Here is a 15,677-nt window from a genome sequence, read left to right as displayed (position 1 = left end):
TAATAATTTTATTGTTATATTATAACAACAGATATAATTGCAGTAATCCTATCATAGTTTACAATAACAAATATTTAATAATAACCAAAATATGAATTATATTTTTATTATTTAAATTATAACAATTATTGCTACAATAATCCTGTTCCACTGTAACATAAAAAGTGAGTGTTTTAATTCTGCTACTAATAATAATAATAATAATTGTTGAATTTGAGTTTATGTTTCAACAGTTATGTTATTTCCTTATAATAATAAAATAAAATTCATATTTTTGTTAATATTATTAATAAATAATGACTTTTTATTGAATAAACAGTGCAATAATATTAATGCAATGACAGTTTTTAATCGTAATTTAAATAATACAGTTATAATTAATATATATTCTTTAATTTCTTTCATTGTTATAATACAAGTAAAATCAATATTTTATTATTATTATATACTGACCTATTTACAGTAAATGTAATTAAGTTTAACTGATGTAATTAAAACAGTAAACTGAATATGTAGTTAATATTAATAACGCGTCTGGTTTGTTTTCAGCAGATTTATAAACGCTTCTCATCACAAATGTGTGAAGATGGTTGAAGTGTGTTGTGTGTATGTTATGTGTGTTATAAGAAGTGTGTTGTGTGTATGTTATGTGTGTTATAAGAGACTCAAACTCTGTTCATTCATCAAATAAATCCATCTGAAATCTGTTTGAAAACGCTGCGTGTTTTTACAATAAACTGTGAAAGTGTTTTGGTGTAAATCAGCTGAGCGTCTGTGACGGTGAGATTTGTGTTTATAGAGATAACAAGATTTAAATGATAATAAATACAAACATTTACAATGGCTGTAAAATAAAAAGTAAGTATATTTATTCTACTACTATAACAGTTATGTTATTATCTTATTATAATAATAAAATAAAATTCATATTTTGGTTAATCTTAATAAATACTAACTTTTTAATGAATAAATATTGCAAAATGGATTTTTTAAATTTTGTCATTCAAATAATATTTAACAATTAAACAAATAATTAAAAAAATATTGCAATATGTATAACATTTTTTAATAATTAAATGTATTATACAATTACTATTTAGGTTATTATTAATAAAGACCCCTTTTTATTTTAAAGTACAATTGGATTATTGCAATCATAATATGTTTATTTTCTCATTTGTTATAATTATAATTAATAAAAAATATGACAATATAAAATATTTTGGTTAAGTGTATAATAACAATACTATTATTCATATTATTATTAATAAATACTGACATTTTATTTTAGAGTGCAATATGAATACTGCAATAGCTTTAATTGATTTGTTTAATTGGTATATTTAACATAAATTAAGTATAATATTTAGTTAATAATAATATAAACTTAATAAATGCATTCAAAATTGTAAAATTGGTGTAAAATAAAAATGTCAGTTCTACTACTACTACTAATACATATTTTATTTTATATTACAATAGTATAATTTTCAATTGTAACAGTTATTGTCTTACAGTTATTGAAATAAAATTCATATTCTGGTTGATATTATTAATAAATACTGACTTTTTATTGAATAAAAATTGCAATAATATATTTAATGGATTTTTGATTTTAATTTAAATAGTACAATTATTGTATTTTATAACAAAAAATTTAATACAACAAAACATTTAATATTTAATGCTAACCAAAATATAAATTATATATTTTTTAATTATAACTATATATAACTAAATATATATATATATATATATATTATTAACAAAATATTATTTTTATTTTAAATATATTAATTAAACAGATAAATAAAAACTCTTTCTATTGCAGTATATGAAAGACTAAACCTGCAAAAACAATAAATAAATACGCAAACAAATAAATAAATGTGTGTATAAATACATCCATTCTTGTTTCAATGCATATATAAATAATTAAATGTGTGATGAAAATAGCCAAATAAATAAAATAAATTGGTGAGTAAATGGGAAACTCTTTTCTTTTAATCCCTCATTTATTTCTGAATGTATTTTCACATGTATCAACCATGACTCGGTCGCTCGTGTCATATCTGGGGGCGTGGCTTTCCCTCTGACAGGAAATGAATGTAAATCTGTAGAGCTGCGTAAAGTCACTTTTGCTGAGATCAATCCACACAGATGAACTTGCAGGGGCTTCAAGCCTCAACCACAAACCAACGAATTGAAAGCTGTTGGTCATACTTCAGAAAAAAAGGGTATAGTCTACATTCATGATAATGTGGATGTTTTAATGTTTTAATATTACTTTTCTTGATGAATTTTAAAGTTTCCTGGTTTCTCAGACAAAGCTTAAACCTAATCCTAGATTCAAATTTATATTTGAGCTGTTTTAATTGAAAGCAACTTGTTCTGAAGTATCTTAAAATATCTCAGTGCTAGTGTTTTGTCTCTACTTAAATGTCCTAATTAAACTAAGTCCTAATTCTGTCTTAAAGCCCTGTCTGTAAACCAGGCCTGAATGTATAAAAGGGATGTTGATGTTGGTTTATTTACACGGGTCTCAGATCTGGATGGATCTTCTAAATGACTTGAAAGAGAGTCAACTCTTTAATGGCAGTCATGAGCAAATATGCTTGGTGCGGTTTGTGTTTTTAAGTGTTCTGCAGATGGACCTTGTCTCGTTGTCGTTCTGGTAAACCAGATGCAATGTTCGCTCTTCCACACAGGTTGGTATATGACTATATTAAATATTAAACTTATTTGCATTTTATAATGGAAATGTTAAAATGATAGCTAACACAAAACTTCAATCTCTGCCATCATGTACTCACCCTAATGTTAGGCCATGAGTTTTACTTTCTTCCATGGAGCACAAAATGGAAATATTATGCATGTATTATGTATATCACTCACCATTTACTTTCATTCAATGCTTTTTTGTAAAATTAAAGTGAAGAGACTGGGGCTAACATTATATTCCACAGCAGAAGGTCATTTAACTTTGAAATAAAATGAGGTTTAGTACACTGTTATTTTTAATATTTTCAAATTATTTTGAATTATTATGAATTCAATACAAATTAACTTTTATTTGCTCTCAATACTGTGCCTTGAATGTTCACACCAAACAATATAATGGTAGACACATTTTCCTTTTTTACTGGAAGGTTTAATGGGAGAGAATGTGGATTTCGTGTCTCCCAGGAAGACTTTTTCATTGAACCTACTATTAGTTCATGTGGAGATGAACAGCTTCAGGCAAACGTTGAAGAACTACAAACTCAAAGCTGTCTGACTACACGTCACACTTGGGAGACTGGTGTGGAGAACTATTTAACTTTAAAGAACATCGCCCGCATTTAAACTCTGGTTAGTTCAGAAACGTTTGTTACGAAAAACATCCACTGTTAAAGGGATAGTTCACCCAAAAATAAAAACAGTCATAATATACTCAACTGCATGTTGTTCCAAACATATATGACTTTCTTTTTTCTGAAGGTGATATTTTGAAGAATGTTGTTAACCAGACACTTGATGATACCCACTGATTTCCATAGTAAGAATTTATTTATTTATTTATTTTTTTTTTGGGTGAGCTGTCCCCTTACATTGTTCTACTAAGTGCAAATCAAAACCAGGTGAGTTTTTGGATACCAAAGTCCATTACATTCATAGCTTTTGGAGATTGGCAATTTGATTGTGTTGGCACAGTGCTGCGATGGGAAATTAAGAAGTGCACTCAAAACTCAGTCGAGCTGAGGCAGAACTGTTGAAGGAGGCAGTGAATCCAGTCCTGTAGCAAACATCAGGATGATCCTGAGGAAGACTCCAGTTTCTTGTTCTGAAAAAAGAAAAGAAAAGAGGTAACAATGGAATAATATGAAATATGTACACAACAACAATAAAATGTGACGTTACAATCCTTTAGCTCCAGTGTCAAGTCTCTCCAGTATCCTAGGATCATTGTTTCTTCTTGTCGTCTGGTGTTACCAACTTCACTTCACTGATTCTTGAAGACAGCCTCCAATGATTCAGCTTTAGTTTCTCAACACTGTAGCTCATGTAGGGTCTGAATACACTTGGATGTTGTTCCAGGACATGGATGATATCCAACGTGGAAAACCATCCCTAAATCTGGAAGCCAAACAAGATCACAAATAATCTCAATGATCACAAATAACAATAATATGAAACAATTCATGTGTAAATTAGAAATCAACTTACCTTTGTACGGAGTACTTATTATATACTCTGTATAATATGTAGCACTGTGTGAAATCCTTCAATCCTTCTACACTTTGTGGTTAATCAAAAAAAGGCTGGCACACTTCTCAATGAGCGTGTTTAATTCATCTAATGAAGCTGTGCTGGATATCTGGTGAATAGATTACATAAAAACATTCAAAGGGAACACATTTAATTCTAATAATCTTTTCAAAAAGCCAGTACAAAAAAGATTTAAAACTGTTTTAATAAAACTATTTACGGGAAAAAAATATTAAAATGAGCTAAAATGAAAGTTGAATGTACCTCGGTAATACTTTACAATAATGGTCCATTAGTTAGTGTTAATTAATTCATTTATTAACATGAACAAACAATGAATAATACAACTCCTATTGCTCCTCAACCACAAACCAACAAATTGAAAGCTGGTGGTCATACTTCAGAAAACAAGGGTATAGTCTACATTCATGATAATGTGCGGTTTTAATATTACTTTTCTTGATGAATTTTACAGTTATCTGGTTTCTCAGACAAAGCTTAAACCTAATCCTAGATTCAAATTCAACTTGTTCTGAAGTATCTTAAAATATCTCAGTGCTATTGTTTTGTCTGTACTTAAATGTCCTTATTAAACTAAGTCCTAATTCTGGTTTAATTAAAGCCCTGTCTGTAAACCTGGGGCCCGTTCTTCGGAGCTTACGAACCTGTTGCTATGACAGCGGCTCCTGGATGAGCTTCGAAGAACCAAACGATCCAAGATCATTGTTTTCTCTGTTTGAAGAAAGGACTTGATGAGCACAGGATGTCTGATAGTTGTTTTGGGGACAATGATGATCAAGTAAAGTACTACACAGGGCTGCCAAACATGGGGACCTTTATGGCCTTGCTAAGTTTTTTGGTGCCTCTCATGTCAGACCAAAAGAGGAAAGTTCTTAGTCCATTTCAAATGCTTCTCTTAAGCTTTATGCGCCTCAGACTGGATCTGCCTGCACAACATCTAGCCCATCTCTTTCGTGTTTCCCCAAAGACAGTATACAGAACATTTCAGGAAATTGTGTCATTTATGTATGCAAACCTGAGCCCTTCCATCATATGGCCAGATAGAGACACTTTACAAAAAATGATGCCTCACCAATTTGTGGAGTCCTTTGGACACAGAGTAGCAGTGATCATCGACTGTTTTGAGATTTTCACAGAGAAACCATCAAATCTAAAAGCACGTGCTCAAATGTTTTCCAGCTACAAGCACAACCACACTATGAAGTATTTGATAGGTATTACACCCAAGGGATCTATTTGTTTTATATCCAAAGGGTGGGGTGGCCGTACAAGTGACAAACACATTACAGAAAATAGTGGTTTTCTTGAAAAATTGTTGCCAGGGGACATTGTATTGGCTGATAGAGGTTTTGATATAAAGGAAAGTGTTGGCATGTTGTGTGCAGAGGTCAAACTCTTTACAAAGGGTTACTGTCAGCTAGCTGCAAGAGATGCAGAGGAGACACGAAAAGTAGCTCACCTAAGAATCCATGTTGAAAGAGTGATTGGAAATATTTGTCAAGAATATAACATTTTAACAGGAACCATTCCCATCAACATGATCCTCCCATGTGAAGGTGAGGATATCACATTTTTAGATAAGATTATCACTGTCTGTTGTGTGCACTGACAAACCAATGTCCAACTGTAGTGTAGTACAGTGTTTTTCAACCCTTTTTGCAATCTATGTTAGTTGTCGGTAGACTATGGCTCTGTGTAGTAACTGCCGCTCCACCTGAACCAGTGTTGCCAAGTCTGCGATTGTTTTTCATGTCCGCGGTTTGAAGCAACCCCAATATCAATAACGTGATATTTAGCCCCTAAAATGCGAATTTTACGAAGGCAACTCTGCCAAAAAACGTATATTTTAACCCCGGGAAGTGATTTTTATCGGGGAACCTCCTGGAAGCGCGATTGGGCTAGTTTTGGTTGTCACAGGCTACGTCTTCCTTGCCCATTGCAAATGCACCACAACTTCTCAACACTTCTGCTGGTCCTGCCCTTCTTCTGTACTATTTTAGAGGTCTCGTGAGTTTTCTCCCCCTCTGGAACAGGAATTTGTTTAAGTGGCATATGAGTGAAGTAACAACTTACAAGTTCAGGGAGACACACAAACTCAAAAAATAGCTGTGCCTTTTTAAGAACATTATTCCAGAGCTGTGGGTCAGGTGCGACACGTAACACAGTGCAGTCTTTAAAAGTCCACAAAATAAAATCGCAGTACTCTGCATCAGCCACAAAAATGTGTGTCTGGACTTGCTTGTAGTATGGACTACCCTCCTTTAGCTTTAGCTCACCACTCACAACTTCTGCTGCATGCTTCCTCCACAGTGCTGTTACGGCACTTTATCTCGATGCAGCCTTTTCCACAGCAGGTACACTGCACCAATCCATCTGGCGATGCTCCAACCTGAGGAAACTTGGGGTTTATGATGAAACCACACTCACTAACTTGTCACAGTGATGTTTCATGGTTTGCAGTTTATACTGTGTCCTCCCATTTTCCTCATTTTGTCTTCCCCATGCAGTAGCAGGACACTGGTTTGTAGAACAACTGTTGGGGAAACAAACTGCTCTCACTGTAGACAGCGCAGGGTTGTCAAAGTCAGACACAAATACTGAATGCATTTTGTATGCAGTAATTCTCCCAGTGCGCAAGTGAAACCAAGATGAGCATTTGTGCTGCTTTCTGGTCTGTCTTTCAATGAACTCAGCCTGCTCAGGTGTAACATTTACTTTACTTGCTATGGTTTTGCAGTACTGGCACAAGACAGACAGTTCACTGCCATCCATTTTTTATTGCGTAGTTTATAAAAAGAGAGACTTCCAGAGATTTATAGTTTTTAAATTGTTCACTGGTATATGCCCTTATACCATAAACAAGATAATTTACAATGTCTAAGTATGAGGATGAAGGTAGCAATGCGGGGTCAGCACTCCAACTTAATGCAGTCAGCTCATATGGATCTATGTTATGAATCGATGACAATTTCTCCAAATAACGGTCCCTGGCATCTTTATTGAGCTTATCTCGGTACGGCCTTTTCTCAATCTTCTTCTGCTTCTCCAGGTTTGCGAGTTATATTAACTTATATTTACTTATTATCTAGATAGTTATCTAAGTAGTTATATTAGTTATTTATTCTATTATTTACTTCTATTCTTGTAATCGTGGTTGTTTCAGTCAATAGCGATAACTCAAAAATGGCGCCGCGGTTAAGTCACACACAACAAAACCACGTGTCTGACAAAGAGTGATATAGATTATTAAAAAAGTGCTTATTTGATATTGCAGAGAAACTCAATGTGCAGAGTGAGAGAGAGGGGGATTGATGATAGAGACAGTGAATGCCTTGATTCTTCTTGATACTTCATTTGATTATTTTACCCGTCCAAAGTCTAAGGATTTTGATTTATTTTTTTAAGTATAACCCAATTGAAAGAACTGAAAGAGCCAAAGAGTTTATCAGTCTAGTGGACACATGAATTGTGCGGTGGTGACTGCAGCATCAGAGGTGGCCTGGGGTGGAGTCAAATTCCTGTCCCGATTTACTGTCCCAGTCCACCACTGATGAGATCATCTTGGATGTGTCATTTGATCTCGGATGTAATAAGCGACGTACGAAGAACGGGCCCCAGGACACTACCAGTTGTGTGTACGTATTCACACTGCATTTGAGGGATTAAAAAAATGTGTTTTCTGTTTATGACCATAGTGCTTTGATTTCAGTGCATGCAAAACTGCAGTTAGTACCAAATAGATGTAAATGTACACATTTTAAAATAACTTTTCATGTGTTTTCAATGTTTTTTTTTTTTGTCAAATGTGAAAATAGAAAATGGCAGATTGTGATGTTTTTAATGTAATTGAGAAAAAATCAATACTGTACATTTTCTTCAGGTTTTGAAGCCAGTCCAGAAAGAAATTCTCTTTTTAGACTCTAAATGCTATGAGACACCACTTGGATTTGGTGCCCAGAGATACAAAGCTCTGTTGAGGTCTTTAGATGAATTTATATAAAATGCGCGTTGCGCTTTTGTTCAGAAATGGTCACGTTCATATGAACTGTCTCTACGTGGCAAGATCATCTTATTTCAGAGATTGTTCAGTTGTTGCTGTTTTCTTAATTGCATGAAGGTTTGTACTTGTTCTAATATATTTCAGGTTTCTAAGACCTTTTTTGCATCCGGAATGACCTTTTAGATTTGAACACCTTGTGTCATTGTGAAGCTTATGATCTGAGAAATCTGTATGAACTGACAATGCTTGTATGCTCCGTTGTTTGATTATGGTCACAGTTTCGTGACTTATTTCATGAATTTCATAGTATTGCATGCATTGTTCAGATGTTGTTTTCTTATATGCATGAAGGTTTGTACTTCTCAGAGGTTACTGAAAGTACTAGATGGTCCCTATATGACTTGAGCTCTTGTTTGTAATCAATATCATCTCAATGTTATGTACATGGTTGCAAGCCATATTTAACTATTTTGGAATCCCTAGCTCTTTTAAGAACCTCAGTTTGAGAAACAGTTCTACAGATTTAAATGTGCATGAACGTTTTTATAGAGCGGAACATTTTAATGTAAAAAAATTAAACAAATTTTAATTTATTATTATTATTTGTAATCAACAGGTATTATTGCAAACAGGATAATGCCTGGAAAATGGACTGAAAAGACAGGACTTGACTTACAGGTAAATTCCATGATCTCTCGAAGTATTACTTTTTGAAATATTAAATTCACTCATCTTTCCTTTGTTTATTAAAGGGGTTTCCAGGTCAACCTTATGGCAATGACTGTGGTGTCTTTATGTTAAAGGTAAGATTGTATTTTTACATGGTGATGGATTCCTCATTTGACTACACAATTGTGAGTACTTCTTTACAATAATGTTGAGTCAGAGTGATTTAAATATTCAAAGGGGTTAACTTGCATGTTATGAGCAGCTGGACATGTCAGAACTGAGGAAATGGTGGTTTGTGATGTTAATGGAGAACCATGGGCTGGATAGGTACAGTATTTCTTTTAATTAAAATAATAACAATAATTTCATGGATTAAAGCAAATTATGGAACAATGTGTTATATTGTCACTTTTTCCAGCCACGGAAAGGTTTTTGCACACTTCACTGAGGAGTCTAAAGCCGTACTAAGCGGTGATTGGCAGCCTGCTTTCAGACTAAGGAAAAGGAAGCTAGAGGACACCTGTCAGGTAAAAGCATTTGCTTGAGAAAATGACACTAATAATGTCATGGTACCTTGTGAATGTTTGCTTATTTTGTGTTGTTTCACTAACAGGAAGAGCCACAACATTGGGTTCAGGAATCATCATCACAGGTATATAGCCTATACTGTGTTGTGGGCCAGACACAATAGAAATTGTCTTTAAATATGCAGTTTTAAAATTAGCACACACTTAAGTGTAATATTCATCTGATTGTATTTCATAAATTGTTAGGCAGATGATGCAAGTATAAACGTACTGCATCCTGTGATGGAGGATGTACTACTTGAATCATCACAAGAGGTACACTTTTTTTTAAACATGTTTTGTTACAGGATTAGCAACAAAGTCAAAGTAACTGTTTCTTTTTGTTTTTTTAACAATTCTGAATTAATGCTTTTGGTTTCTTACAATGTTATCTCCCTTGCTCTTTGTGTTATTTTACAGAACCAACTGATGAGAGATTTAAAGGAAGCCAGTAAGTGGTGTTCGGGAACAGTCAAGTGTGCTGCTTGGTTCTGTTCAGCTGCCCAGAATACTCTGTATGGAGGATGAAGATGTTGATGAGGCCATGGACAAATTACAGAAAGCTCAATTTTCAGAGGACAGAATTGATGCTCTGGAACCTTTCTGCTTTATTTTTACTGAGAAGGAGGACATGGACTTGTTCCTTGAACATGTAGTTGATGTCATGAATCTGAAAGTATTCTGTCAACTGAAACTAAAGAAAATACATAATGTGCTTCTTTTCAGAAACAAAAGAAAATGCCTAATGTGCCTCTTTTTTTTCTTTGATAATGATTAGCTTTGCTGGTATAAATGTTAAAAAAGTCGCAGCCCACTTTAATGACAAAGTAACATTACAACATAAACAAGCAGCAAAAATTACTCTCGGGAGGAAAAGTTTCTGTCTCATTATAGAACTAAAGTACTTTAAATCGTCTTCATTGGCAATGCGAACGAATGAAAGGCTGGAAACTTATTTCCGGTTTATTTGTGTCGATTGCAAGTGACGTGGCAGGAGACTGCAGGTGTCTGAGAGTGCAAGCCTGACAGTGCAAGTCTGCAGCCAGACCCTTCTCAAAAGCATGACTAATAGCAAAAGCTAAGAAGCAAAGCTAAAAGCAGGATTTGATGGTGTCCTGAGTATTTAAACTGGCCTGTTGGCCACACCTCAAATGTTGTCTTGACCAATCAGATATTGTCTTGGCTCGGGGGTATCATAAATCATTTGTTATCTCATCAAGCACGTGGTCTGAGTTTTCCCGCTCTTGCAGGGTCTAATTTTGGACATGATTCCTATAACAAGAATATGATACATTTGACAAATAACTGATGGTCAGAACTGTTTTAATCTAACAGATTCAAACACATACATATGAAACATGAATATGTATCCTTAAGCTATCCCATAGTTATTAAAAGACATACACAATAAGTGATTATAACATGATAGTCAAATGTGTGGGTTACATATAAATGAATATGGAGTTAAGCAATGGACTGATATTAATAAGTATTTTTGAGTTCATTAAAAGACAGTTCTTGTGCCATTCTCTGACAAAAGATGTTCTGTGGGGACAAGAGGTTAAAAGGTCCCCTTAGGAATTTCAGTCTCAGCCGTAGTTCACTGACAAGCTGAGCCATATCACATTAATTATCACGGAAGTATCGCCTGCGATAATTAATGTCACATGGCTCAGCTTGACGGTGAACTACGGCTCTGTGAAGTAAATGCCGCTCCATCTGAAAGCAGGTGATGGCGATTTACAACTAATCAAGGAACCGGCTTTACTGACGAGATGCGCATGACAATGTCATGCGATATATCATCCAGCCATAGATGACGCAAAGATAGACTTATTGCCTGTTGGAGATATTTTGCAAAAGAAGTGGTAAATAGGTTTTTGCACAAAGTACTCAAGTTGATTCATAAAATTAAGGTTTTATTAATCAATGGAGTCACACGGATTATGTTAATGATGTCTTTACCCCCTTTCTGGGGCTTGAAATTGGTAGTAGTGTTGACTGTCTATAGAGTGACAGAAATATCTAAGATCTCATCAAAAAGGTCTTCCATTTGTGTTCAGAAGATGAATAACATCTTACAGGTTTGGAACGACATGAGGGTGAGTAATGAATGACAGAGTTTTTGGGTGAATTAACCCTTAAAAACTGTTCTGGAACCATGCAGACATCAATTTTATAATTTTATACCTTTTGTACCTGACAAGTGTCTTTAGAATAGACTTGAACAATGAGACGGGGAATTCTTCAACTCACTTCCTTTCTTACAGCGGCCAAATTCATACCCATGGACAATGGCCTGAGAGATAACACTTTTGAACTCTGCATAAGTCATCAGGATTGTAACTGGGAATGTCACTGAGCAGGAAGAAGAATTAACTACAGGAAAGCATATACTATGTGTACCATAGCGCACATGACAGTCATAGTGGAACATGAGCCTGTCCTGTCAGTCACTGGCAGAACCTGCCAACATTAATGTTCATGTCATTGATGCGTATTTCTGCCTTAACATCTTCATCTTCACCCTTCTGTTCAGGCATGTCTCCTCTGTTGCCCTCTTCTGAAAAAGTTCATTGTGAACAAAGTTCATTTAAAGGATGATTAAATGCATCATAACTTGCCAATATAAGTTAATCAAGTTATAGTTCCTTGTTTGCAATGAAACAGGAAAACATTACTTCTATTACAATATAACCATTAATCCTACTGTTTCTACTGTATAACTCAGGGGTGTCAACTCATTTTTCAGTGAGGGCCACTTCAGCGTCATGGCTGCCCTCGGGCCGGTTGTAACTGTAAGACTGTAAAATGTTGCTACTCATTAACATATTGTTTAATAACTTTTAGAGTTTGACACGTGGTATAACTGCTTATATTTCTACTTTTGGTAATGCTGATACTATTAGTCAAAGATTTACTGCTTGTTGTACTGTAGTTCTTGTAGTATTGTTGTATGCTGTTGCTACTTTTTAATACATTATGACCTACTCTAAAGTAAGCTTGTTTCCGTCACAGAATAAAAAAAAAAATTAATAGTTGGCAGAAAAGTTAAGGCCCCGATATACTTCAAAGAACGAAGTTATATGACGTCATTTCGAACAAAATCAGGCCAAAACTAACTTTATTTGGAGTTCGTTTTGGGATTTTGAAACAGCTTATCAAAGTGAACTTTCAGGAAAAACTCACTCTGGCTGGTAAACATCTTCCTAATACCATTTGTCTGTGGCGATTATGTAATATCTAGGTGTGTTCGGAGGTATATCGCTGCTTGTGTATTTTGAACTTTATTTTACCTCTAAACGAATTACGGGAAAGAAATCTTTGTCATGAGTATATTGGTGCCTGCTCTCTAATTTAGTATGGTAACATTGTTAATTTGTACAAATTATTTATCTTCATCCTCCATGTCCTGTACAAAATCCTGCAAAAAGTTGACCACCCTGGACTCTCTCTGACGCCTCATTGTACCCTTTTCACTGAAGATGGGTGAAAGTGACTTTACTAGAAAATCGGCATCCACCTGAAGTTTGCAAAAGAGAAGAAATTCATCCAGTGTTAAAAAAAGTTTTGGTAAATTTTTTTAAAATGGACTGTATTTTAATTGCTTGCCTTGCAAAAAGACCCTGGAACAAACAGCTGTCTGCAGATGTCCACTTCTTGCTGGACCAAGCTGAGGAGCCCATACAGTTTCAATTCAGAGCAGATTTGTTGCATCATGGGAAGTAACCTCACTGTAGCGAGCAGAACTACAGAGCTTCAACAAAAAGTTTAGAATTGACACATTTAAAAGGTGTGCAGTATTAGAGCATTAAAAGTGGTAGCCTATTTTAAGGGGGTTGGCTATGTCAAAGGTCGGAGCGGACCACAGATGTCGTGAGTCTCGCCCCTCCCTAGTTTCCACCTCGAGGAGGTCCCAAGAACACCCCAATGACCAGACACACGAGATAGAGACGGGTCTAACATCTCCGTGTTTATTACAGAGGTGGGAGGGTCTGATTTGTGCATCTGGGCGTCACAGAGATCACGCGCTCTGTATGCGTGCATTGTGTAAAGTCATTCGGATTGATTACCATTAGTATTATTACACAATAAACACTAAATGGAAAGTATAGAAAAATCTTCTTAATGTTGTTTAGTTTAACTTGTTCTCCTTTTTTTTTTTTTACTAGGTTAAAAAAAGTGCACATGGATGCCCTCCCATTTTTTAACTAAAAAATTATAAATAAAGCATCCTTTTCAGCCAAACCCTAATATACGTTCACAACAATTTAAATACATAGTCTATACATATTCAGGGTTGCCGACTCTCACGCATCTGGGGCCTGTTTCAGAAAGGAGGTTAAGTGAAAACTCTGAATATGTTAACCCTGATATGAGGGAAACTCTAGGTTTTCTGTTTCAGAATGGGAAGTTTGTCAAACCTGAGAAAGCAGGGTAAGTCAAGCCCGTTCCTGAAAGAGAGGTAACTTATACTCCGAGTCATTTACCGTAGTCACTTACTCTATGAAACTAACCTGGTCAGGAGCAGGTTTTCTTCAGTAAACCCAGAGTATCTTTCGGTCTCCTCCCTTTTTTTTCTAACAAAAATCTTTCCCTTTTTTTCTGGTTTTAAAAGCAAATGGAATAAAGTGCAAACAATTATTACATTTATTCATTTTCCGCCCTCCATCGACACATAAGGTTAAATACGACACATGTGAATAAAGGCTTCAATGGTGTAGGCAGTAATGTTTCGGGCACAGAAAACTAGCTTGTAACGTGATTGGGTAGAGTCCGGCTTTTGCCAAGCTCGTTCTTCTCACTTTTCTCATAACATATCACTTTAGAATTTATATTCAATAAAAATGAACAAAATGTTCTAGAAGTGGAAGTAAAGTGCCACGAGTGTTTAATAATGATGCAACTATTTATAATTGTAATATAATAATTTACAATTTGTTATTATTGCATCCTGTTAATGTATAACAATACTGAGGTGCAAATGTAGCTGCCAGTATAAAGTATAACTAGCATCTAATTATTATTTACTCTTAGACTGTTGCAAAGAACTGCTACTTTTACATGGTAAATAGAATATATCACGATTTTCACTGTACAATTTTTCTGTAAATATTATTATTAATATATATTTTTTTTTTTGCCCATGAGATACCAAAACATGATAGTTCATTAATCTAATGTTCTGCTAGTTTTCAGCTATGATATTATAACACTGATAAGAATTACATTTGTATTGAGTCTGAAGTATGCAGGTGGCTTTTTGGCGGGAGCTGTTGCCATGGTAAATCATAATATCGGCACTCCATTGATAATGGCTTTTTATAGTTGTGGTGCACGTGCTTAACTCAGAGTCAGTCAATTAAGAGTTGATAAAACCAACTCATTTCAGCTGTTCTGTACCCATCTCAGGGTAAGTCAACTCAGAGTTCAAGTTTAAGCTCAGAGTTGGTTGAACCTCCTTAGTGAAACGGGCCCCTGGCGTGACACTCACGCTTGGACTTCAGCGTGAGATTGATGCTGAAAGTGTGAGTGTCACGCCAGATGCGTGAGAGTTGGCAACCCTGTCCATATAATTTTTTATTAAGGTCATTCAAATTTACAAGACGACAGGGTAAGCAACCGTGGGTCTCTATTATTCATTAAAAAAAACAATGCCTATATACATAATTGTCAAAGAAAACAAACATATCAACCAACATCTAATTACTTAAAGTAATATCATATATGTTATGGATGACCAAAAATTAAGCACAGATCAACCAGATTAAATAGAACATAGAAGGACACGTTTCTTACCTTCAAAACGTTCAAAAACAAGATGGTTTTCACTGCAAGTGACGTCACTTGCAATCGACACTGATAAACCGGAAATGGAAGCTTTAGCCTAAGTTCTGCCAGGAAGACTCAATCACTTCGTCACTAATTACCTTCATTATTATCCAATCACGTCTTTATACTCCTGTATAAAAGATCGTACTTACACATGTTTGAGTTCGCAGATGCCGACGCGACAACAACCGCAGATTCTGACGCGATTGTTCCTTGCTCAAGCTGTTGCATTTATTCATTTACTTGCTATAGTTAAGTTTGTGTCCCGCAAACTATCTAGAGTTTGACGTTCCTCTAAGATGCACACGGGATCGTTGGCTTAGCTACGTGTCGCGGTGATT

General features: G+C 35.0%; 1 protein-coding gene and 1 long non-coding RNA gene across 3 annotated transcripts in view; both read left to right on the top strand.

Annotated features, from left to right (window-relative positions):
* LOC127967205 (NLR family CARD domain-containing protein 3-like) overlaps positions 1-10,257 on the top strand; it is a 102,658-nt gene extending 92,401 nt beyond the window's left edge. Inside the window, exons 10-15 of one of the 2 annotated variants that reach the window (XR_008155796.1) lie at positions 8,886-8,947; positions 9,022-9,265; positions 9,357-9,465; positions 9,552-9,590; positions 9,712-9,780; positions 9,925-10,257. The gene's annotated coding sequence lies outside the window, so the exon portion shown is untranslated. The remainder of the gene's footprint in view (positions 1-8,885; positions 8,948-9,021; positions 9,266-9,356; positions 9,466-9,551; positions 9,591-9,711; positions 9,781-9,924) is intronic. The other variant, XR_008155797.1, reaches the window with a different exon arrangement.
* LOC127968733 (uncharacterized) lies at positions 2,046-3,904 on the top strand. Its single transcript, XR_008156107.1, has 2 exons — positions 2,046-2,708; positions 3,150-3,904. It is a non-coding gene; the product is annotated as an uncharacterized LOC127968733 (long non-coding RNA).
* Positions 10,258-15,677: the final 5,420 nt, after the last annotated feature.

The sequence above is a fragment of the Carassius gibelio genome, chromosome A4 (assembly GCF_023724105.1).
Source record: "Carassius gibelio isolate Cgi1373 ecotype wild population from Czech Republic chromosome A4, carGib1.2-hapl.c, whole genome shotgun sequence".
Taxonomy (NCBI): domain Eukaryota; kingdom Metazoa; phylum Chordata; class Actinopteri; order Cypriniformes; family Cyprinidae; genus Carassius; species Carassius gibelio.
The sequence above is the reverse complement of the archived record's forward strand: the minus strand, read 5'-3'. Positions and strand labels throughout refer to the sequence as shown.